This window comes from Zonotrichia albicollis, chromosome W, assembly GCF_047830755.1.
Source record: "Zonotrichia albicollis isolate bZonAlb1 chromosome W, bZonAlb1.hap1, whole genome shotgun sequence".
Classification (NCBI taxonomy): domain Eukaryota; kingdom Metazoa; phylum Chordata; class Aves; order Passeriformes; family Passerellidae; genus Zonotrichia; species Zonotrichia albicollis.
The window spans coordinates 25,235,874-25,258,636 of NC_133859.1; the positions used below are offsets into that span (position 1 = coordinate 25,235,874).

General features: G+C 44.3%; 1 long non-coding RNA gene across 1 annotated transcript in view; it reads right to left on the reverse strand.

Annotated features, from left to right (window-relative positions):
• The window catches only part of LOC141726895 (uncharacterized), a 126,487-nt gene that overhangs the window by 63,937 nt on the left and 39,787 nt on the right, over positions 1-22,763 (reverse strand). The gene's annotated exons all lie outside the window — the stretch shown is intronic.

The following is a 22,763-nucleotide window of genomic DNA, read 5'->3' on the forward strand; positions in this document are numbered from 1 at the left end:
TCACCCCCCCCTCTCTGCCCAGCCCCAGGCCTACCGCATGGCTGCCCCTCCCCCGCCCAGCAGCAGCAGCTGAACGGGGGAGGGAGATCTGACCTCTTTCCCTCGAAGTCCCAAGAGAGCTTCCCAGGGGCGCAGCTCTGGTTTTTAACCCCTGTGTGTTCTCAGAGGTGTGTCAAAACCCCACTGTCCACATCAGGTGCCAGTATCAAAATCTGAGCACCCATTGGTTTGACCACAGCATCCCAGAATTCCCACTTCTTCCTGGTCAAACCAGCACAAGCAGTCACATTTGGGATGTGCTCACAACAAGTATTGTTTAAATTTGAGTGACCACATACTCCATGTTCATGTAACAGCAATAGGTCTAAAGCCAATCTGTTTTGTAAAGCCATTTTAGTCATAGCTTGCAACTGTTAAATTATTTCAGTAAGCCCCAATTGCATTGCATTTGCTAAAGTTTCCATTGTGTATGGCCAGTCTGTTCCCAAAGGTAGATATTTGAGGAGTAAAAAAGGATTCTAAAATCCATTCCACTATAGTTCCCATACTGGGGTATTTCCAAGTTTCATCATGTTTAACTTTTCCCCATAGTTGGGTTCCTAGTGGTGACTCCTTCCACAAGGGACATAACTTTATGTCATGGTTTGACACTGGCCCAATGCCAGTGCCTCCATGAAAATATATTCTCCCCGATGGCTGATGTAAGATGTGACCAGAAATAGAGCAAAGTGGGCTCCAGCATAGGAATAAAGGAAAAAACTTTATTAACTTACAATATGTAAAAAGGAACACAGACAAAATACAAAATGAAAACCTTCTGAAACATTCCTCCTCCCCCATCCAGTTTTCCACCCAAGCACAGTGAGACAAAACTTTAGATTGTCAGTCAAGTTACCACCCCTCAGATAATCAACTGTCAGTTCATCACCAACCCTCAGATAATCAACTTTCAGTACATCAAGGAGAGCGGAGTCCCTCTTGTACCATAGGCTTCCCCAGGAAACACAGTTGAAACCTCTTGTGTTTCCATGTCACACATGGCACCACCCGGAGAACATTGGCCCTCGTGACCTCTTCTTTCCACGTCCAGTGCTCTCACCACTGCACATGGACCAGAATTGCTTCTAGGGTTTCCCTTTTAAGGATGTTTTGCCCAGTTCCAACAAAGCAACAGTCTCTCACTTTCAGGACACCAGTCCCCCCCCCAAATTCACCCCCTGGGGCTGAGGGGTCTCAAGAACAGAGATCTTCTTCACTGAAGACAGAGAGCACAACCACACCCTCCTCATCTTTCTCTGCTCTCTCCACTCTTGCACTTAGCATCACTGCAGCATTTTACTCTCTTAGCTCAAGCCATTGCCTCCCCCTAAATGCAGTCTCTGTGTTACAGGAAATTGGTTCTGTCTATGGCTATGCAAGAAAAGTCCCACTAAAGGCCACTCCATCATCTCCCCCTTAAATGAGCCCTAATTGGTCTTATCCTAGGGCAAGCTATTACAGCTCCAGAGCTCAGCCCCCAAGGGGACTGAGTGCCAGAGGCCAGCTCGCTCAGACCAAGGCCGCGGGTCAGCCCCTAGCAAGCAGGGGGATATTCAGCTCTTAGTGATTAACCAGCTCTTATGATTTCAGCTTTGCTTGCTAGGTAGCTTTCCTTTGGCTTGGGGCTCCAGCAGACGGTAGAGAGAGGAGAAGGAGAAGATGCCGCTGTTCCACGAGTATGGCTTTATTGGAGGGGTCCGTGAAGGGTCGCAGCACTTCTACCAAGTTAGTAGGGGTACAGTATGCTACTTTTATACCCTTGGCCTGGTTCCAATCCTGACCAATGGCAAAGGTGTTAGAGTGACTATAAGCGACCAATAGTAGGGTTAACAAGATATTGCCTTACATGGCTATAGGGATAGGTTATAGGGCGGATGTTCCTGGAGTCAGGAAGCTTCTTTGTTGCTGTGTCAGCATTTCAGATTCTCCACGGGGCCTTGGCTAAAGTTGATTGTTTCACTACATCCTCCCACCTAGCATTCTTCCTCATCTTCTTCTGACATCCTTCACTTGCTCAGACCTTCACTACACTTACCCATTTTCTTCTATTTCATGTCTGTCTCTCTTCTAGGAGGGTTAATGTTCCGCAAAGTTTTCATTGTCCTAGAAAAGCGTTAAAATCTTGGGCTCTGTCCCCCCAGAACTCCCACGCTTCTCGCTGCAACCCCCCCCCCCCTTCTCCTTCAGCCATGCTGCCAGCACAAGATATCAAATTTCAAGGTGGCACAAGTACAGGCACAGGCTCTCTCTCCCTTGGAGGGTGGGGGGGGGGCTAGGGGGCTAGGGGGCTGCCCAATGCCTCGAAGTGTTCTTCCACCGTTCCATCCTGCAGGGGCCTTCACCCCCTCTTCTCTGTCAAAGGCTCCAGCCTACCTCAGCCGAGGCTGAGGCCGCATAGCTTCCCCTCTCCCACACAGCCTGCAGCTGCAGAACCAAGAGAGAGTTTAACCCCCTGTGTTCTCAGAGGTGTATCCATGTCTCCAGTGGCCACACCAGGTGCCAATATTCAAATCTAAGCACTGATTGGTTTGACTCCAACCTCCCAAAAATCTCACTTCCTTATCAACCTAGGACACTTTAATACTCCCAGTGTCCCTTGTACTACTGATTCTCTTAAGGGCAAATGCGTAGTCCAGATTCTTTCTGGGAAGCCATGTCTTTTCAAGGCCTAAGATGGTGTTCTGGATACCGGTGTGAGGCACAGACATCCAGTGGTTGCTTCCACCACTGTAAACATGTAGTGCTTGCCTTGGTGGCTTTGTGAGAGTCTGATGTAATTGATCTGCCAGGCCTCCCCATATTTGTACTTTTACCACTGTCCAATATACCACAGAGGCTTTACTCGTTTGGCCTGCTTGATTGCAGTACATGTTTCACAGTTATGGATGTACATACTTTCCAACCAGGAGATACAGTGTGGATCATAACCTGGAATTTTGGACCAATCCAGGAGACCATAACAAGTCCTCCTAGTAACCTACACTGCACTCAAGGTAGAAGGAAAGAAGGACTCAAGCACTGAGTTCATCACACACAGGTAAAACCAACAATCATATATTGTGAAGTGGTGGATAATCTTTTACGTGTGAAAATATGAAGGAAACAAGAGTAACTAACACTGGGAAGTTTTATATTTAATTTCTCGTGGGGGGAATTTGTATTCTTTTTTTTTTTTTTTTTTTTTGCTTAGAGTTTCTGTAACAGCTTGCTTTTCAATATCAACCTCAGCAGAAAATCCAGTTCCATGGTGTCTTGGTTTGGAAAGACAGGTGCCTGCTAAGGAAGACAGGAGCCTCCCCTGAAATGGAGAATGTAAACATCCCCCCCTCCAAATTGCTATAAATTTTAAATTAAGGGACTCTCAGGCAAAAAATATGGGAGCAGGAAATAGCAGTTCTTTAATAGGGAAGAAAATAAAAGGATAAAATAAACAATGCAGTAAACTAAAACAACACTGACAGAGTCAGAACATAACCTGACACCCTGTTGGTCAGGGTGTTGGTAGCAGTTCAATTGGAAATGTGGCTGCAGTCCTCCTGGAGTGTCAGGTGTGGTTCTTTTGGAGCAGGAATCCTGTAGAAAAGGGTGTACTGTAGGATTGACGGGGGGGTGCACAGTTCGACGGACGGAGATGTGAGATCTCTGAAGCTAAGTCATGGAACTTGTGGTTTATTGCAGAGGGCGTTGGTGCAGGGCCCTGCTGGGAGCTGCCAGCTGCAGCTTGGAGCAGGCCCGAGAGAAGAGAGGGGTAGAGTGGAGGAGAGGGTAAGAGCATAAAAGCATAAGAGAGTAAAAGGGGTAAGAGCTAAGAGACAAGAGGTAAGAGTAAGAGTATAGAAAAGGTAAGAGCTAAGTTCCCGTTACAATGCAATAAATCATCTTCTGTGTTGAATATTCTGATTCTCACTAACCAATCTAGTACAATATACAAATCCTATAGCATTTCCATACAACCTATAAGAATTACTACATTACCATACTGTGCTACATTTTAAACCCTAAAAACTACTCTTTGGACCCCTTCTGCCAAGCTGGCAGGGTCTGCTCGGACCCTTGGACCTGCCTGCAAGCAGAGGGTCTTGTTTCATCAAAAGGGGATTACCTTCAGTCCGGCCACACCATTGTTTTCCCATTGTTCAGTAACTAAGGTATCTCAAAGCTTGCCTTCATTTCAATCTCACTTATAGTTTCTATATTCTCAAAATCTTTTGCTAGACAATCATATTTGTAAGGCTTTCCTGTTTCATCTTCCCCAACAGTGTAGTCTTCCTCTGAAGATCCAGTGAAAGAAGAGGCAGCTGCTGTTCCTCTGGGAAATCCAGTGGAGAAGTAGTGCTGGTATTCCAGAATCTCAAGATTCTATCTGAGTAGAATGCTTGGCTCTTCCCTCTGGGTGGAGCATCTCACATTGGGATGCTATAGTTCTTATCAGTCATGCAGTGACATTCAGTAGCCTATTATCAGGAGATGTCGTTCGCCCCCCCCCCCTTCCCCGAGGGAGGAGTGGTTGTGGAAGAGATAAGGAAAACTGCCCAATTAACAAAAGACAACTGCCATACAGATGGCAAACAGAATACATCTTGCCTTGCAATCTGGGACACATGAGGAGTCTTAGTTCACAATTTGAGAAAAACATGGGAACACATAGGGGAGGAAACAGTACCCATGCCAATTGGACAGTTATAGTAGAGGAATATTCCTTATGATGGACACATAAGAAAAATACTGTTGAGAATTGCAATATTTCAAAACCAGATCTTGAAATAACTTCAGAAAACATCAATCAGCTGATAGATTGCACTAATACCCCTTGAGGATGCCAAATACCAAAAATATGGAATAGCCCTCTAACGGGACAATGGGAATAAATTCAGAGAGTTCAGTGATGTCTAGATTGGGAAGGGAGTCCAGGCCTGACCTTCTCTGGCTGTTGACATGCTTCATTGGGCTCTGGAGACTCAGCCCACCCAAAGTTCCCTGCATCTACATTAAAAGTTGTTGCCTTGCCCAAGGACCTCCAATGTAATAGAGTGCAGCTGATAACTCTGCCTCATACAACTGTCGCCTGAACAATGAGAGATAAGATTACAGTAAGGAGGAGAACTGTGGCCAACAACGAAGCCCACGGACCCAGAACACCAGTATACCAGATTGCAATGAAGAGATGGACTGCAACTCAGCAAGGCAGACCCTTACAACCCTCAGACTGCAAGCAGAAAGCAGAGCTCAGCAGAAAGCAGAGCTCAGACCCTGCTACATCAACAGGGGACTTTCTTTGTGAACCACAATCCGACTGAGAGCAAAATGCCTTTAAGGTTAGGTCAGTGGTGTTTGCTGGATGAAGAACTATGCGTCTGTGAATATCCTGGAACTGGGGAGGAGTCCCAGTAGCGTCGGTGCAGCTTAAAGGTATAGCAGCACATTCTCCACATTGGAGCAATTTTTATTAAGAGTTAAAGAGCACTGTAACTCTTTCCTAAATGAGAGAGGCCTTGATGTTAAAAGCTCCTGTGTGCAGCTGCATCAGGGAGTCCTAGAAAAGATACTGATAAGGAACCCAGGAATGGATCCCAGGCACAGATCCAGGGAATGGATCCACAGAATGGATCCAGTGAATGGATCAATCCTCAATTTAGTGCATGATATTATGGGTGTTATAAATTGAGGCGACAATTTGCCAAATAAAATCAATTGAGAATTTATTGATTACAGTGGGCAAAGCAATAAGCAAATCAGCGCTGGGCAACAGGGGAGTCTCCGCTCCACCACTGCCGCACTCTTCTGATATTTCATGGAGTTCTTATACAGTCCTGCTTCCGGGTTGATGTGTAGTACTCTGCGTATTCTTCTTTTGTGTCTAGGTGGTCATAGTCCACCTCCCAGAGGTCTGAAGATGAAGGCCGGTATTTTCCTTATTTGCTAGGTTTATCTGATTCCTGGAATTTTAGGCTCAATCTGCTGAGTTCCTGGAATCTTAGGTTTACTGAGCGGATAAGCTAATACTGCGTTATCAATCATAGCAAGCCCATCACCCATATTAACAGTTTACTAGGCAGATAAACAAATGTTTGTGAAACCCATTGTTTTTGGTTTTGTCTTCCTTATCTTTTAAGTCTGGAAATTAATTAAGCAAACAACTAGAGGTGGTGCAACAGTCTTACTGGAATAACTTTGTCAGCTTTCATGAACAAACTTAAAGTTTTAATCCATTACAATTCCCCCCTTTTTCTTTTTAACCATTTTGTTCATCAAATCGCTTCAGTTCTTGTTTTGCTAGCTCCTTTACAGCATCAAATGTGCAGCTTCTAAGCGTCTTTCTACTATGGCAATTAATCTATAAAATGCATGGCCCAAAAGTGAGCCCAGGTACTGTATCTACTGCTCCTTCTTCCTCTGGGAGCCAAGGTTCTTCTGTTTTTTGACTGTCCCTGTTCTAAATACAATTAAAACGCAAGGCAAAATAAACAAAAGCAGTAAAAATCACATCCAATATTCTTATAACATATGTTACCAAAGTACAGGCTAGCCCACTAAGCATGTCTGAAAAGGGCTAATAACTCTTCCTAAACTCAGGCAAAACGATGATTGTTTAGTTTGATTAGCAAACATACCCATTCTTTTTGGCTGGTTAAAGCATGTTATTTCTGTTATACCAGCTGTTACAGCTCTAAGTAATACAATAAAAATAAGTTTTATTTTTCTTTTCCCTTTTTCTTTTCCTTCCTTTTCCTATCAGCCTTTAGTTTTACTCCTGGCTGTTGTAGTCTAAACTCCTGTAATTCTTTTATACATTGATCTAAATGCTTTATCAGGATGTCCTTTAACGGGCCCTACGATAGAATGTTGTGTTAAGGGCACCAATCTCCTACACCTTGCGGAAGCTATGTAAGACCTACTTTGAGCTTTAACCCTTTTTATAGTATGCTTTATCTCCCACCGATAGTAAGCCAAAATCTTCTGTTCAGGAGATTCGTAAAGATCTAAAGCCAAAGCTGTATCCAGCCCCGTCTGCCTCCTCAGGTCCCTTTGCTAGCTATCAAATATGTGCTTGTGCTGGCATGTGTTGCACCATAAGTGCCAGAGCAAAGATTGTTCCACCTAAAAGGTTTTACCACAACCCCTACATTACAGTGCTACTCAAGCGGCATAATACAGGCTATAACACTCAAGGCAGTTTTTCCCCGCTGGTCCCCTTATGTAAAAAGGCGATAATGATTCAACAGTGTCAATCAATTCCTTAGCCGTTTGGCGGCATGTCACGGCCCTGTCGACCGCTTTTGAGTGTCCCTTCAGTTGTAACAGTAGTGGCCGCAGGATCAGGGGCAGCTTCTCCTCTTAGTCGCTTTTTGTCTTCGTCTGTCAGATTGTCCACCAGCCGTTGCATTGAAAGTAGGCTTGGTCCACTTCGCAGGTAGTTATACAGCTCCTGTAAGGGTAGAGACACAGGGATATCCCCTTCCCCAATATAAAACTCTGGCAGAACCTATCCACTCAGGTTACAACATTTAGAAGAGAAAAACCAGAACCTGCCAGGTCAGATGGTAGATATTGCCTCTGAATTGAAATATTTGCCAATTCATTCCCCAATTTAGTGGCTGTTCCCCTTTTCTTTTTAGGAGTTCATGCTCCGCCTGTTCCATAATCTTTCTCTTTGTTAGGTTAGAATCTATTCCTCCACAGGTACTTACCACTCTGCCTTTGCTCGTCAACTCGGTTGCCTCGAGCTACGAGAGAGGTATAGTCTTCTCGGCAGCAGGGGTATTTCTTCAGGAGGGTCTAACCTATCACTGTTATGCTGTTTCAGAGAGAGAGAGCTCATTATCAAAGGGTACGAGGGATCGGATTACAGGGGCACCGTCAATGATTTTGCCAGGAACTTGACTTCCCCCTTTTTCTTTTGTGGCTGATTCCACCCTCTATCCTGACAAATTTTACATTTACACCCTCTACTGTGGGGTTAATGAAGTCTTTTTCCATTATTTAATTAATATCCAATCACCCGGTTTAAATGTGATAGTCCGTTTTTCAGGTTTCTTGGCAAGTCTTTTGATTCTGCTGGCATGAAATTCACCTTCTTTCTGTGGTGGTCTTTGGGCTATCATGCTCTTTTCCGCAGTTCTTCCCTATATCGCATTAGGGTGGTCAAGTATGTGTTGATCTGCTGGTCCCTGAGGCTGGGGTGGTCTTGGGGTGTATCCCGTACAGCATTTCGAAGGGGGAAACCCCCACATCAGCCCTAGGCTGGGTTCTAATATTTAATAGTACCAATGGTAAACATTTGATTCATGACGACTTTGTTTCTATCATAAATTTAGTGAGTTGTTTCTTTATTTCCTCATTCATCCTCTCAACTCTTCCTGAGCTTTGAGGGTGCCAGGGAGTGTGATGGTCCCATTGTATCCCATTATTTTCATTATTTCCTGAATAACTTTAGACACAAAATGTGGTCCTCTATCAGAGTCAATTACTTCCGTGACCTTATATCTTGGCATAATATTTTCAAACAAAATTTTAACTCCACAAACCCGGTCTAGCAGGTATCGATGTCTCCCTACTTTAGCCAGTTTAGTAAAATCAATCTAAATGTGTGAAAATAGCCGGTAAGCTAGAGGTCTGCCCCCCCCCCCCCCAAGGGACGTTCTCGGAAATGGGCTTTGTTCTCCTTTAAGCAGGTTACACATCCTCTGATAACCTGTTTTGTTATGTTATATACCCCTATTATTCGTAAAATTTATTTCCTACCTATTTTCCAAAAAGTTTCTCTAATTATAGAACGATTTCCGTCCTTTAACACCCTTTATAAATTTTAGTCAGAAATCTTTTCCTGGTGGACTTACCACCGCTCCCGGCAAACCTCAAAGGCATACAAAAGGATTATTCACTCTTTGCATACCACTTAACAAAATAAGAATAAGGCACAAAAACATTTTTTTCATGCTCAAAAATAATTATGAGCGATTTTTTACAATAAATCAACAGAATAACATATGTACAAATTTCATCAGTATTAACTGCCTGCTAAGCCTGTTCTCCATTCTCAAACAATTGGTATATGTTTTGAACAGGGCTAGGCTCCAATGGAAATTTCTCTGATGTTCGTGTTAACATTTTACACACAAATTATAGCATAAGCATTTAGCATAAATTTATCTAACGTCACTTAAACCTAATAACACTTAAAACACTTAAAATATTTGAGCTTAACAGAACTTAACATCACTAAAACTTATCTTTACTTAAACTTAACAGAAATTAAACTCAACAGAATTTTAACTTAGTAGAACTTAGTTTAGCAGACCTTAACTTTAACAAAACTTTAACAGAACTTAACAGATTTTCAAATCAACAGAACTTACATGTAAAATCACTTAAATTTAACAGAACTTAACTTTAACAAAACTCAACCGACTTGAAATGCTACATGACTTAAACCGAAGAACACTTTAACTTAACAGGAATGAAACTTTAAACACTTAACTTTAACAGTATTTAACCCTTAATGACACTTAATAGACAATTTAACTTTCCACCAACGGAGTTACCTGGGCTTCTGCTGTACTTTGACAAGCAAAACACACATAATAAACACTCACATACTTAGTTTGGCCAAACTACATAAAACATACATTCCTTACTATAAAAACTTTTACCTCAAATTATTTGCTTTTATCACTTCAAATTGTAATCCTAAAAAGCAGATTTATGCACTATGGTAGACAAAATGCAAAAAATCTAAAAGCATATTTTTGTCCTCTGTATGAGCCCTCTCTGAAAGGCTCTAACACATTTTGGTTCGCAGCATCGTACTGAGCAATGAAATGTTTGAGTTCTTCAACACATCGCTCACCTTTTTCATGCAAGTTCTACCTCAGGGTGAACTGAATGGGCTTCTCTAATGATGGATCTTTTTCTACTAACATCTTAACTACCATGCTAAAGGTTTCACAGTCTTGTCTGTAGACCTGTTCAATTTCCTTTGTTTTAGTTGTAATTGTTTTTAACTGATCTAGAGGCTGCCTGTCCTTATATAATTCTGTACTGTCTGTTAGATTTGCCTCTATAATTTTTGTTTCGCTGTGGAGGCCAGATTCATTGACTGTACTCTGCAGTTGAGTCAATAATTTCTGATCAACTGGAGCATTTGTGGCATCGACATTTCCTTGATTATTAGTTGTATTTACTACAGGGAAAGCTTGTATCTTACTCATAGTATTCAGGAAGTCATAATCCTGATGATCTATTCCCTCCCTTGCAATTGCTTGCCAATTTACCCACGAAACCCTATTTTCAGACCCTCCATCTTCATCCTGCATCCATTCTTTTTTCTCATCCTCCTTCCTCTTACGGCATTCTCTCCTAAAATGTCCTTTATTCCCACAATAAAAACAATCTTCTCCCTTTCTTTCAGTCCTCAGAACTCCAGCTCCTTCCCTTTTCCCTCCTTGCAACATTCGTCCCTTTTCATCATCCCTTCTTGTATACACCTTCTGAGCTTCCCTTAGGAGCTCATCCAATCCTCTGTCCTCCCAGTGATCCAGGTTTTCAAGTTTTTTTTTTAATATCCTCCCATGATTTAGCCACAAAATGCATCTTTAGAAGAGATTGTCCTGCTGGACTATCTGGGTCCAGTCCTGAATACATCTGTGTGTTTCGCCTTTTTAACCAGTGTGTAGGTGTTTCATCTTTTCTCTGTCTGTTATTGATTACTTTGTAAATACTTTGTCCCTTAAGGGGAACTGATATAAACCCAATTCCAGCTTGAGCACCCCCATCGGCATTTCCCTCAGGGGATAGAGGTTGAGCCTTTTGGTTTTACTTCGACTCAGTGGTCCCCTTTGCTCACTAGGTGGCTCCCTTTGCTTGGGAGTCTCTGGGCCGTCAGGATAACCATCTGGGAAGGGGAGGGGATCTTCATCCTGTCTCTCTGTTTGAACAGGGGGTGCATTTGGAGGGGTATATGGTGGTGGGATGAAGAGAACTTCATTCCTTTTTCTTATTTTTCTTTTTATAATTTACGCCGCCACCCCTCTCCCTTAGAGGGTATATTTGTATTAAATTACTTAGTCTTTCAACCCAAACCCCTGCATAATCGGTTTCTTTCTTATTAAGAAGGGGCTTTGAATTCACCCATATATATAAATCCTGTCGGACCCAGTCCTCTTCCGATCCGAATATGGGCCAATATACCCCCGGGGATATTTCCTTCCCACCCCAGACTTCTACACAATAGTGAATCATCCTGGTCTTATCTTTACCCTTCGTGCTAGGGTAATGTTCCCAATTATCTAACATGAATCCCAGCGGACTGTCTCTAGGCACTGGGGGAAATTTACCAAGTTTATCAGATACAGACGGCTTACTTCTTGCCTGTCCAATCCTCTGGAGTACGCCTGCCCCGTCTTATGGAGTACACTCACACAAGAAATCTGCTTTCACTTCCCCTGGTTGGTGGCTGTCATGGTTTGAGCTTGGCACAGAGCCAGTGCTCCTATGAAAATGCCCTCACCCTGGTGTCTGCTGTGAGAAGTGACTAGGAATAAGCAAAACAGGCTCTAGCTTAAACATAAAGAACACTTTATTACTTAAACTACAGGAAAATAGGGAAAAACTATAAGGAAAAGGAAAAAAAAAAAAATTGAAAACTTTACAAAAAACTACTTTCCTCCTCCCCACTACTTGAATTTCCCAATCCGATACATTCTCCCAAATCACCAACTGCCCAGCCTGGCACCACACTTTAGTATACTCAAACTTCAGTTCATGAAGAGGAGAGGAGTCCTTCTTGTTCTATAGGCTTCTCCTGGAAACACGCTGAAACCTCGTGTGCTTCCATGTCACTCGGCACCGCCCAGAAAAGTCTTTTTGCCGCTTGTGACATCTTTTTTCTATGCTCAGTGCTCTCACCACCGTGCATGGACCAGAGCTGCTTTTAGGGTTGTCTTTTAAGGATGCCTTGTCTCACTCTAAAAAGGCACAGTCTCTGCTTTGGGACATCTGTCCCCTCTATATTTTTCCAACCCCCTGGGGCTGAGGGGTCTTCACGATGAACCCTCCTGGTTCTGAGCCACTGCTTCCCCCTAAGTGCAGTCTCTGTGTCACAGGAACAAACTGAGTCCATGGCCACAAGAAAAGTCTAGCCAAAAGGCCACTCCAAATCATCTCTCTCCATTCAATCATCTCCACGTTCTTCGGGCCAGGTCTTTGTCTCATCTCATCTCATATCTCCCTTCTTATTCAGCTTCGAGGAGGATTAGCATTTTTGCAAGGCCCCAATCATGAAAGAAAGGGGTTAAAACTTTCAGTCTCTGTCTGTCTCGGAGCTGCGGCACTCCCACACACGCTGCCGCTCCGGCCGGGCACTCTTCCCCCCCACCTTCTCTTCCTGGGCCGGCTGCTATCACATTCGGTGTCGCCGGCTCTCCTCTCTCCCTCCTGGGGGGGGGGATGGCTGCCTGAGGGCTGACTCCCTGGGCTCTTCTACCCTTCCATCCTCGAGGGCCTTCTCACCCCCCATCTCTGTCCAGGCCCCAGGCCTACCGCATGGCAGCCCCTCCCCCGCCCAGCAGCAGCGGCTGGACAGGGGAGGGTGATCTGACCTCTTCGCCTCGACGTCCCAAGAGAACCTCCCAGGGCCAGAGCTCTGCTTTTTAACCCCTGTGTATTCTCGGAGGTGTGTCTAAACTTCACTGGCTACACCAGGTGCCAGTATCAAACTCAGAACATCCATTGGTTTGACCACAGCATCCCAGAATTCCCACTTCTTCCTGGTCAAACCACCACACGCCTGCCCCGTCTTATGGAGTACATTCACACAAGAAATCTGCTTTCACTTCCCCTGGTTGGTGGCCCACGTTCTCACGAACAGTAGGAAACGCACTACTGATGGGAATCCGAGGGGAATCCGAGCTGCCGGTTCCCCTCTCACTCGCAACACTCCAGGTTACCCAACCCAGACCGAACGGCTACCGCACGATACTCACGCGTCCTGTGCCCTGTGTCTTCGTCCGGACCTTTGTGCACAAAGTTTACAGGGTCGACCGGTTCCCTTTGCTTAATGCCTTAAATTTAGGTTCATCGGTAGGGTAGAAGCGAAAAGTCGGACCCTCTCAGGTGTCTTCCCTATGCTGGAAGAGAGCACAGCCTCCGGGAAGGGCCATCACCCCACCCCAGCCAGGGCTTTTACTAATACAAAAGGGGAGATAAGCTACAATGACCCGTGATCACAATAACAAAGCACGCAGAAAACGGGCAGGGACAAAGATCTGGCTGTCTTTTTGTAACTTTTTCTCACAAAAAAAAAGTAACCGAATTTTTATTCATAACAGTCCCCCCTCTTTTTCTTTGATCGAGCTTAAATTCTTAAGCTCGCATCAACTCACAATTTTTTTGTTTTGAATCTACTATAAATCTCTTGTGCACTTTGGTAATCATGGTTACTTAACCTTGTTACTTTCCTTGTTTTCTTCAGGTTGGTCTGCACAGCAAATACTGTTTTACTAAAACAGATAAATAAGCATAGTAAAAAGAGCAATCCTCCAAGTACACACACAGTGAGAAAAACTACCTTTTCCCTTACATATTTTCTGGAAATCTCCAAGTTCTCCCACCCACTGGGATTAAGTGTAGGAGTTTGATCTTGCTTATTTACACATGCTAATCTTTTTATTTCGTTTGAAATGCTCCTAATAATTGAATTCTTTATTTTTAATACTGCCTGGAGCCGGATGACTTTGTTCAACACAGATTTTGGGATCCAAACTTGGCTTTTACAATTTTGGATTTTCTCAATTTCTATTTCACTTTGCCTGTTTTATTTAATTACTCCCAAATCATTATATAGGAACTCCCAAACTTGATCCAGTTTCTTTGGGTAATAAGAAAATTGGTTTTATCACTCTAGCAATGCAGTTGCCAGATGAGATCAAACTTAGGGGTTTAGAGCTCCCCTGAAATGTGTTCCAAAATGGGTTTATCTCTTTTCCAGTACATTCATATAAATACTTGTAACAAACAATTTTTTTACCATTTTCACCATTTCTTTGCTTTTTACTAGATCTGCTAAGCTTGTTTCAGCAGCATCACATTCAAAGCACAACCAGGCTTCCCCTATAGGGCACTCTCCTAGGAGTGGCTGCCTAAAACTGGCAGTATTCTGGGCTATCCAATACATTCTCTTATTTTTCTGATAAAGGACCAAGTGGGAGAGGTTAACACAATCAGGGTTAGAACTGATGTGGACTCTCGACAAGGAGCTCACTTCCTCCTCATAGCGGGGTTGGTAGCATTCATTGCACAGCTCAGCTGGGCTTCCCGGAGCACCACTAGCAATTAGAGCTATCAGTACTACCCTTCCCAAGAGTCCGGTATGGGTGATCTTGCACAGCCTGCCCACCCGGCCTTGCCTCTTGGGGAATTTTTTTACTGAGGAGAAGCTTCCAAGCTCTTTAGAGTCCCTTCTACCCGCTTCTCTGGTTTAGCCCCTCTTGGTCTGTTCCCTACAAATTTTAGTTTCCCCCTCCAGGGGAGTGTTCTGTAGAGGATTAACCTGGAGTCTTTAGAAATATATATTGGGGAACTTAAACCAGAATTACTTATTTACAGCCTTAAACCTTTTACCAACATAGTTTACATAGAACAGTTTTGAAACATTTTAAGCAATATTAGAACTCTGATACCAATTTTTCCCATACAGTTCAGTCTTAGTGACTCTTCCTCCTGAGAGTCAACTTTAAATCACAGTATACTCAGGTGAATTAACTTGTGATGTGGATGAATCCTTATCCAGTGCCCGGAGGTGAGTGGTGTGGACTCTGGCCCAATGCCAGAGGGAAAAACTGGGAGTCTGGCCCAATGCCAGAAGGAGAAAGGGGTGGAGTCTGGTCCAATGCCAGAATGCCAGAGGGAATAAACTTGGTGTTGAATCCTGGTCCAGTGCCAGGGGGGGAGAGTGATGTGAGTCCAGCCTTTTTCTTTTTGGTCTTCACAGTCGAATTAGTAATGAAGAGTACCTGAAACGGGCTTTCAAACACAGGTATTAATGATCAGCTATTTAATGACTTTATCAAAACTCAGCTTCTCTGTTTAACGTTATCAGTAATTTCTCTTTTTCCATAGCTAGTGTGTTTCTCTCATCAACTTCTACATACTCTGTATTTTGCAAGGAGTTGTATTTCTCAGCTAACTTAACTCCCAAAGTACTCTTATTCTCCTATTTTTCTGTGTATTTAATTCACTGGTTTTCTGTTCTATTTTTCAAGATCTTATTTATTTATCTCTTGCTTCTGTTTCTTACTTTCACTTACAGCTTAAATACTTCTTTCAACCCCTTACACTTTATCTCTTTTTTTTTTCTTTTTTTCCTTACACCATTCTTCTACACAATACACTTCCCTCTAAGGAGATGTGGTAAAACTTGTACTGCACAATCTACATTACCTCTATTCTAACTCGTCTATATTCACTCTCTCATTTCTCATTCCCTCTCACACATTCCTTCACACCTTTAAGACACAAACTTATTGCTAGAAAATCACAGGTTCCTATAGCCCCCCCTCACCTTGGGGTTGGCCCACAGGTCTCATTATCTCTGGGCCTCTTGGAAGGGCCCTGACTCTGGTTGCCTCTGGTGCACATTCACCTGTGAGGCTGCCTGCGTGTCACTCATGCTCTTACAGCTACAGCTCCCTCACACATCTGGGGAGCACTAGTCTGGTTTGCAGGTCACACACATACACACACACACACTTTGGTCACAGCCCCCACCCGCCCGGGGGACATAAGCCTGGTTTGCAGGTCACAGACAGACTTCCACTGCCCCCTTCCAACCTGCCTGGGAAGTTGAGGCTGACTTTGCTTATGACTCACTCTCACACACACAACAAGACAACAATAAGGTACCTTTTACTTTCACACCACTTATTACAAGTTCTTACTGGCCAGTTTTGGTGCTATTGGATATCCTTTCTACCTAGCTGTTTTTTTTTTTTCTAACTTCAGATGTTACTTTGTTGAGACAGGACTTATCTGCTCCTGTATCAACCGAAAATTCTAATTCTTCATTTAAGGGTCCCACCTCAAAGTTTACCAAGGGCTCTTCTAGGTGTTGCATGGGGTCCCCTATATTAAAAAGCCCCTGACCCTCTAATTGTCACCTTTAAGGATCTTCTCTAAATTATCTTGTTCCCTGGCTATTGCCGCATTGAGACTGAGCTTTCTACAAAACTTCCTGACGTGTCCTGGCTCTTCACAGTAATAGCAATATCGTTCTCTCAAAGGGACTTGAGGTGTCTCTATCCCTCTTGCACCTAACAGTACAAGAGGCCTATCCTTGTCTCCTCCTGGTGGTGGACCCGCCCACCCTGCACTTTCCCTAGCTACAGCAACCATGATCTTAGCCTTGGCCTTTGCTTTTTCCTCCTCCCTCCTTAAATACACCTTCAATGCCTCTCTTAATAACTCATTTATGTCCTTCGCATGCCAAGATTCCATCTTTTCCAGTTTTCTCATTATATCAGGCCAAGATTTGGTAACAAATTGGACGTTTAGTAGCATTTGACCTTCTGGGGTGTCTGGGTCTATTCTAGAGTACAACTGGAAGTTCCGCTTTAGGCGATTAAGCCAGGCAGCAGGAGCTTCCTCCTTCTCCTGTGTACCCTCAAATGCCAATTGGGTGTTAGTTCCTTTGGGAACTGACTCTTTCATCCCCCGTATCATCAAAGACCTATATTCCATCATGGCCTTCCTCCCCTCCTCCTGGTTAGGGTTCCAGCTGGTATCCGTTAGTGGCAATTTCTGTTCGCCTGATGGCACCTGGGGTCCTGGACGGTTATCTTTCTCCCAAATTCTTATGCCAGCCACCCTAATCATCTGGACCTCTTCTGGGGAAAACAATATACTCAGGATGGAATTCATCTCCCCCAAAGTGTAGATATTTGGACCTAGAAATTGATCCACTTGGTTGGCTATGCCCACTGGGTCCTCAACTAAATGTCCCAACTCTTTCTTGAATCCTCTCACCTCAGAAGCAGTTAGGGGAGCATTCACAAAGCAAACACCTCCCTCTACTCCTCCCATAGGAACCTCTCTGAGGAGAAAGAGTGTCTCTGCCTTGGAGGTCTTGGATCTGGTGCTACAGTACGGCCCATCTTCAGATGCCAAACTACTTTGAGGGATATCTGGGTTACCCTGAACTTTCTGCCCATCAGCAGGTGTATTTCCTGATGGCTGTTTACTAGGCGAGGAGGCATTTGTGCCCCAACAAGCAGGAGGTAAAGGGACAGCAACAGGAGGGGGAGAAGAGCCTGAGTGAATATTAAGTGGAGCTGGAGAAGGGGTGGAGAATGCAGCAGGTGGAGTAGGCCCTTGTGATGGTGCAGAAAGGATTGGGGGGGATACTGGGTTTATCATAGCGGAAGCTGAAGAGGTAGAAGGAGGAGTCTGAGCAGGTGGTAATGAGATGGCAGCCGGGGGAAGAACCGGACCTGCCATTTGAGGTGCTTGAAGAAGAGGATTATAAAGTGGAGGGGCAGAAGGAGGCAAATAATCCAGGGGATCCCATCTTTTACTAGTCCTATCATCCCCTCCTTCATTCTCCTCTTTCTTCCTCTGTACCTTACAAATTCGCACCCCTTCATCCCCAACAGCGCTCTTTAACCAGCAAGCTACATACAATAATTGCTCAGGATCAGTATCGCCTCGAGCCGTCAGATAATTATTTAATAGCTGGCACATCCACTTATCTTTTGTCCCACACCAAGGCCATCCTCCTTGTAACTCTAATTCTGGCCACACTTCCATACAATAATGGATCATTTTCACTTTATCTAATCCCTCCGTGGCCTCTATAGAATCCCATTTTACTAACAGTTCTCCTAAGGGACTATTGGGATGTATATACCTCAGTCTCTTACCAGTCTTTTTACAATTACACCCTCCCATTTTACAGGTCTTAACAGTAAAAACTCCCAAAGGTGCCTTTACTGACTGGTAATTTCAAAAAGAACCGTCTTTGAGGAGCTTCAGCCTTCTCCACTGAACTTCAAATTTCTGCCTGATGCTCAGGACTTTATACTGAAACAACTGCCCGATCTCTTGATTTCCCAACTTTCCCCACGTCAGGTCTTACATCTATCGGGACTTGAACACACGAAGCCTCTGCCTAAGAATCCGGGTTGTGCCTGACTCCCTCAGTCAGGAAAAACAACTGCCTGATTTTTAGTTTGCCTAACCCACCAATTTTTAGGCTTCACCGTATCAGGACTTAAAAGCAAACCACAGCCTCCTTCGCTGGGGTTTGTGCCTGACTCCTGTGTCAGGACTTACTTTTGCCTGCAGGGCTTGTGAGCTACCCGAATCCTTCTCGGGACTGACAAATCTGCCTGACTTCCCTCTGTCAGCACCTATTTTGGGTGCATGCCACTCATACAAATATTCCCTCCGCACGCCCGGAGAGGGGGGCGCCCTTTATTCCCCCTTGGGAGACTCACTCACGCTAATTCCAAGCACGGCCCCCTGTTCCCGGCCGGCCCCTTCGCAGGAGTCCAGAACCGCGGTACTGAGGGTACCGCTGTCACTTCGAAGGTCTGGCTACTGGCCTTTGTCTCATTTACACACACATGCGCACGTCTCCCACCCCCGCCACTGGCTTTCTCACCAATCCGGTGCTCCGGTGCTCTTCTGTGTCGCTGGTCCTGAGCTGATCCCTCTGGTCCTGGTAGCCAGCTGTCCTGAAGTCCAAGATGGCCAGTCTTGAGTCTTCTTGCGGAGTGGGTCTTCCGGACGAGTCCCCAGCTGAAATAAACAGGGCCAGGAGACTTCTTCTCCTTTTTTAATGCCTTTTTTAAAAGTGATCAGCTCAGGATTGGGCAGCTCAGCAGGGCTACAGTCCCCATTGCGTCTCCCAGGGTGACTCAGAGGAGGAGGATATGTGCAGCTCTGTCCACTAGGGGCAGAGCCGGGGGATCCGGTCCTCGTGGGAGCCTTTAGCGCATGATGTCCCCGTCAGATCTTGGTTTCCCTGGTTGTGTCCTGCCCGGTCCCGGCGTCGGGACGACTCCCATGATCAGGGCGAGAGGGGCTCCGCATCTCTGCAGGCTCAGCACTTGGCTCCTCACGTCTGGATATCACTTTAGTCTCTCAACTCTTAGGTGGCTCGTTGTTTTTAGGGTTTTCTCGTTGCATTTTGGAGTTGAGGTCCCAAAGCATGCTGGTCTTGGAGTCACTTTGCATAACCCCCCCCACCCTCTCAGGTGTCTTCCCTATGCTGGAAGAGAGCACAGCCTCGGGGAAGGGCCATCACCCCACCCCAGCCAGGGCTTTTACTAATACAAAAGGGGAGATGAGCTACAATGACCCGTGATTACAATAACAAAGCACGCAGAAACCTGGCAGGGACAGAGCTCTGGCTGCCTTTTTGTAACTTTTTCTCAGAAAAGAAAATATTAACCGAATTTTTGTTCATAACAATTACAATGGGCATTAATTAAGCCCCCCCCAGAGCTCCCCCTGGGAGCGAGAGGCTCCCCCCAGATCAGGCTGCTCCCCCACTGCTGCCGCTCTACAGGCTGCTTTGCAGAGTGCCTCCCATGCAAGTGGCTTCTCGGCTGCCAGTTCCCCTCACAACAGCTCCCTCACCAGCTGCCCCCCCTGCAGCTGTTCTGCCAGTGGCAGCCCCCTCAGCCTCAGTTGGCCGCCTGGGCACAATTTCCTCCTTTGATCCTATGGATCCCCTGCCCCCTCTGGGGCTCCCAGCCGAAACACCAGCTCTTGACATACTGGCTGGCCTCGAGATTTGTTAGCCTTTGTTATCTACCCTGGCTCGGCCTACCCTCCTGAACCCAGAACCATGAATCATGGCTCATGGTGGATTCATAGTGATATAGGGAACTTATAACTAAGCTTATGAGACAATAGTTTCTATGTAACCAAGTGTATTAAGAACAGTTAATCCTTTGTAATGTAACAACAGGATTTTGCCTATAGTTTAAGACTGATAAAGCAGGAACTAGTGCTCTAAAAGCCAGTAAAAACTGGATCTTTAATTTGAACTGTGGCCAGAGGCCTTGAAGGATGACCAGACACCAAGAGAGCCTGCACAAAGACAAGGTTCATCCAGAGGACACCATGGGGTTGACTACTTACTTCATCCAGTGACCCCTGCCCGAGACCATCAGAAGACAGTGGGCAAGCGCAGAACGATGAAAGGCTTGTGAAAAACGCCAATCACTTGTTTTTAAAATTTTAAAAGTTTAATAGTAATAAAATGGTTAAAAATAATAATAACAAAATTAGAGTAATAACAATTTGGACAAATTGAATTAGGACAATATGAGACAATAAAAGCAAAGAGTTACGGACATCCAGGTACCTTTTTCTGGGCAGCAGGAGCCAAAAAAAGTACACCCGTTAACAAAGCATTAACCCTTAAGAACAATAGCCCGTTGCATATTCATACACTTCATACATGATGTATAAATTCCATTCAAACACAGGATTCCATCTGGTCATTGTCAACTTCTTGCTTCTAATCCTAATAGTGCCTTCGAGGCGGGAAGAAGTTAGTTTCTTCTGATAAGAGGGCAATAAATTCTCTTTCTCTGAAAGATTTAGGTGTACTGTGGCAGCTATCTCGCTGCAAGCCCTTTCTGTTAAACAAAGCATCTTACATAGCATAGGTTCTATTTTAGCATTTTTTTATAACCTAAAACTATATTTAACACAGTACTTAAGAGAATTAATACAGCATTACTTTCTAGCACAACACATATAATATTCATTTTAATATTTGCGAAAAGCCAATCATAAAATACATGCATTTTTCACAGGCTGATTAAAATATGAAGCGAGAGTAGGCAAGGATAGGTCATGAATATGTATAGGCAATGTTGAAACGTTGGTAATATGCATTGTAGCAAGCACAGGGCCTGCAATGTCTCCATGGCGTTCAGCAACCTAAGATAAGAAATGCCTAGTCATGATGAGTGGACCTAAGAAGCCACTCTTCTGCCTTTGGACCCTTGTTATCTCTCTGTAAGACTATAGGTCACTTTCGCCTCAACCCTTGCTATTGGACTGTTTCCCAAAACTCCTGTACCCTATATAAACCCATACTTCCGCCCAGTTCGGGAGAAGAGCTGTCACTGAGACCCTTTGCAGAAGCTACCAATAAAGACATCTCTGTGGAACCTCATACAGCGCTTTTCCTCTCTCTCCCTGCATCTGCTGCTGAGGCACTTAGCAAGCAAAGAGCTGAAAATCACTAACGAGCTGAGAATCACCAAAAAGGTGATCTCACTTAAGAGCTGAGCTTGCTAAGATTGCCTGCGTCTCTGGAGCCTGCCTGAGGGGCCTGGACAGGTTGTGCTTAACTGGACTTTTCTGTCTGGGACACCCACAGCAGCCGTTTTTGGGGAGACCCCAAAAACCCCAGAGCCGCATTAATGTATGATCTTAAGTGTATCTAAACAGAGTGTCTGCTCTGTTTGGTGTTCATGTTTGTGGTGGAGCCATTCCCCCCCCCCCACCTCGTGTGTGTCCAGCGCTGAATAAACATACCTACTTCATAAACCTGTTGGTTGTGGAGTCTCTATTCTGTGTGTCAATAGCCTACACTGAATGCTGATGCTATGGCACATCGCTGTCAGAATGCCAAGAGGATGAGAGGATGCATAGAAACATGGAGATCTTAGGTGTCACAGACACATTTTATGAAAAATCCTTTTGTTAGGATTTTTTCTCCTGAGAAGCTGAGAGGCCTCAGGAACAAAATGTAAACAATAATTATCTGCTGCTGTGGAATACAACAGGTGCATCTTTGATTGGTCTCGTGGTTGTTTCTAATTAATGGCCAATCACAGTCCAGCTGTCTCAGACTGTCTGGTCAGTCACAGGATTTTGTTATCATTCCATCCTTTCCTTTCCTTTTGAGCCTTCTGATGAAATCCTTTCTTCTATTCTTTTAGTATAGTTTTAATACATAATTTTCTTTTAATATAATATATATCATAAAATAATAAATCAGCCTTCTGAAACATGGAGTCAGATTCTCATCTCTTCCCATGTCAGGACTGCCTGCAAACTTCCACATTTAGGCTATTCTATTATCAGAGAATTGCGGAGATTGATATGGGAGAGTTTGTCATTCAGTTAACAGGTGACGCTGCGTACTCAAACCCCAGAATGCAGAGGGGTATCCTTACGATATTTGTGACATCATTACTGGAACTCTGTCAAAACTAACCTTGTATTTTCAATGGCTGTGGATTTTGCCAGGACTGTTTATTAGAGAGATTGCAGGCTGTCTGTGCGAATGTACTATCTTCCCACATAGCAGTAGCATAGCAAGGTCTAAATCCTTCAACAGAAATGCTGATATATTGCATGATTGGTAGAACTTGCCATGTGGGATGTATACTCCCTTTTCAGGAATTTTGATTTAAAATTCTGATTACACTGAATTAATACTGATTCTTTGCTCAGTTATAATGATGTTAGCTGCTACCACAAAAATTAGAAACTCGTATACTGGGAAAAGTATTTGCAAGTCAGTACCCTCAGAGCACAATTTATCCCTATGTGGATAATGTTTTAGTTTGTGGACAGAAAGATTCATATTTGTAAGATACAGTGCCCCCTTAGAAAATTTGGGACATCCCTCCTTGGAAATACTTTGGGTGGATATTAACGGAACATCAATTAACTTTCAAGCCCGATTTCAAAAGATTGCA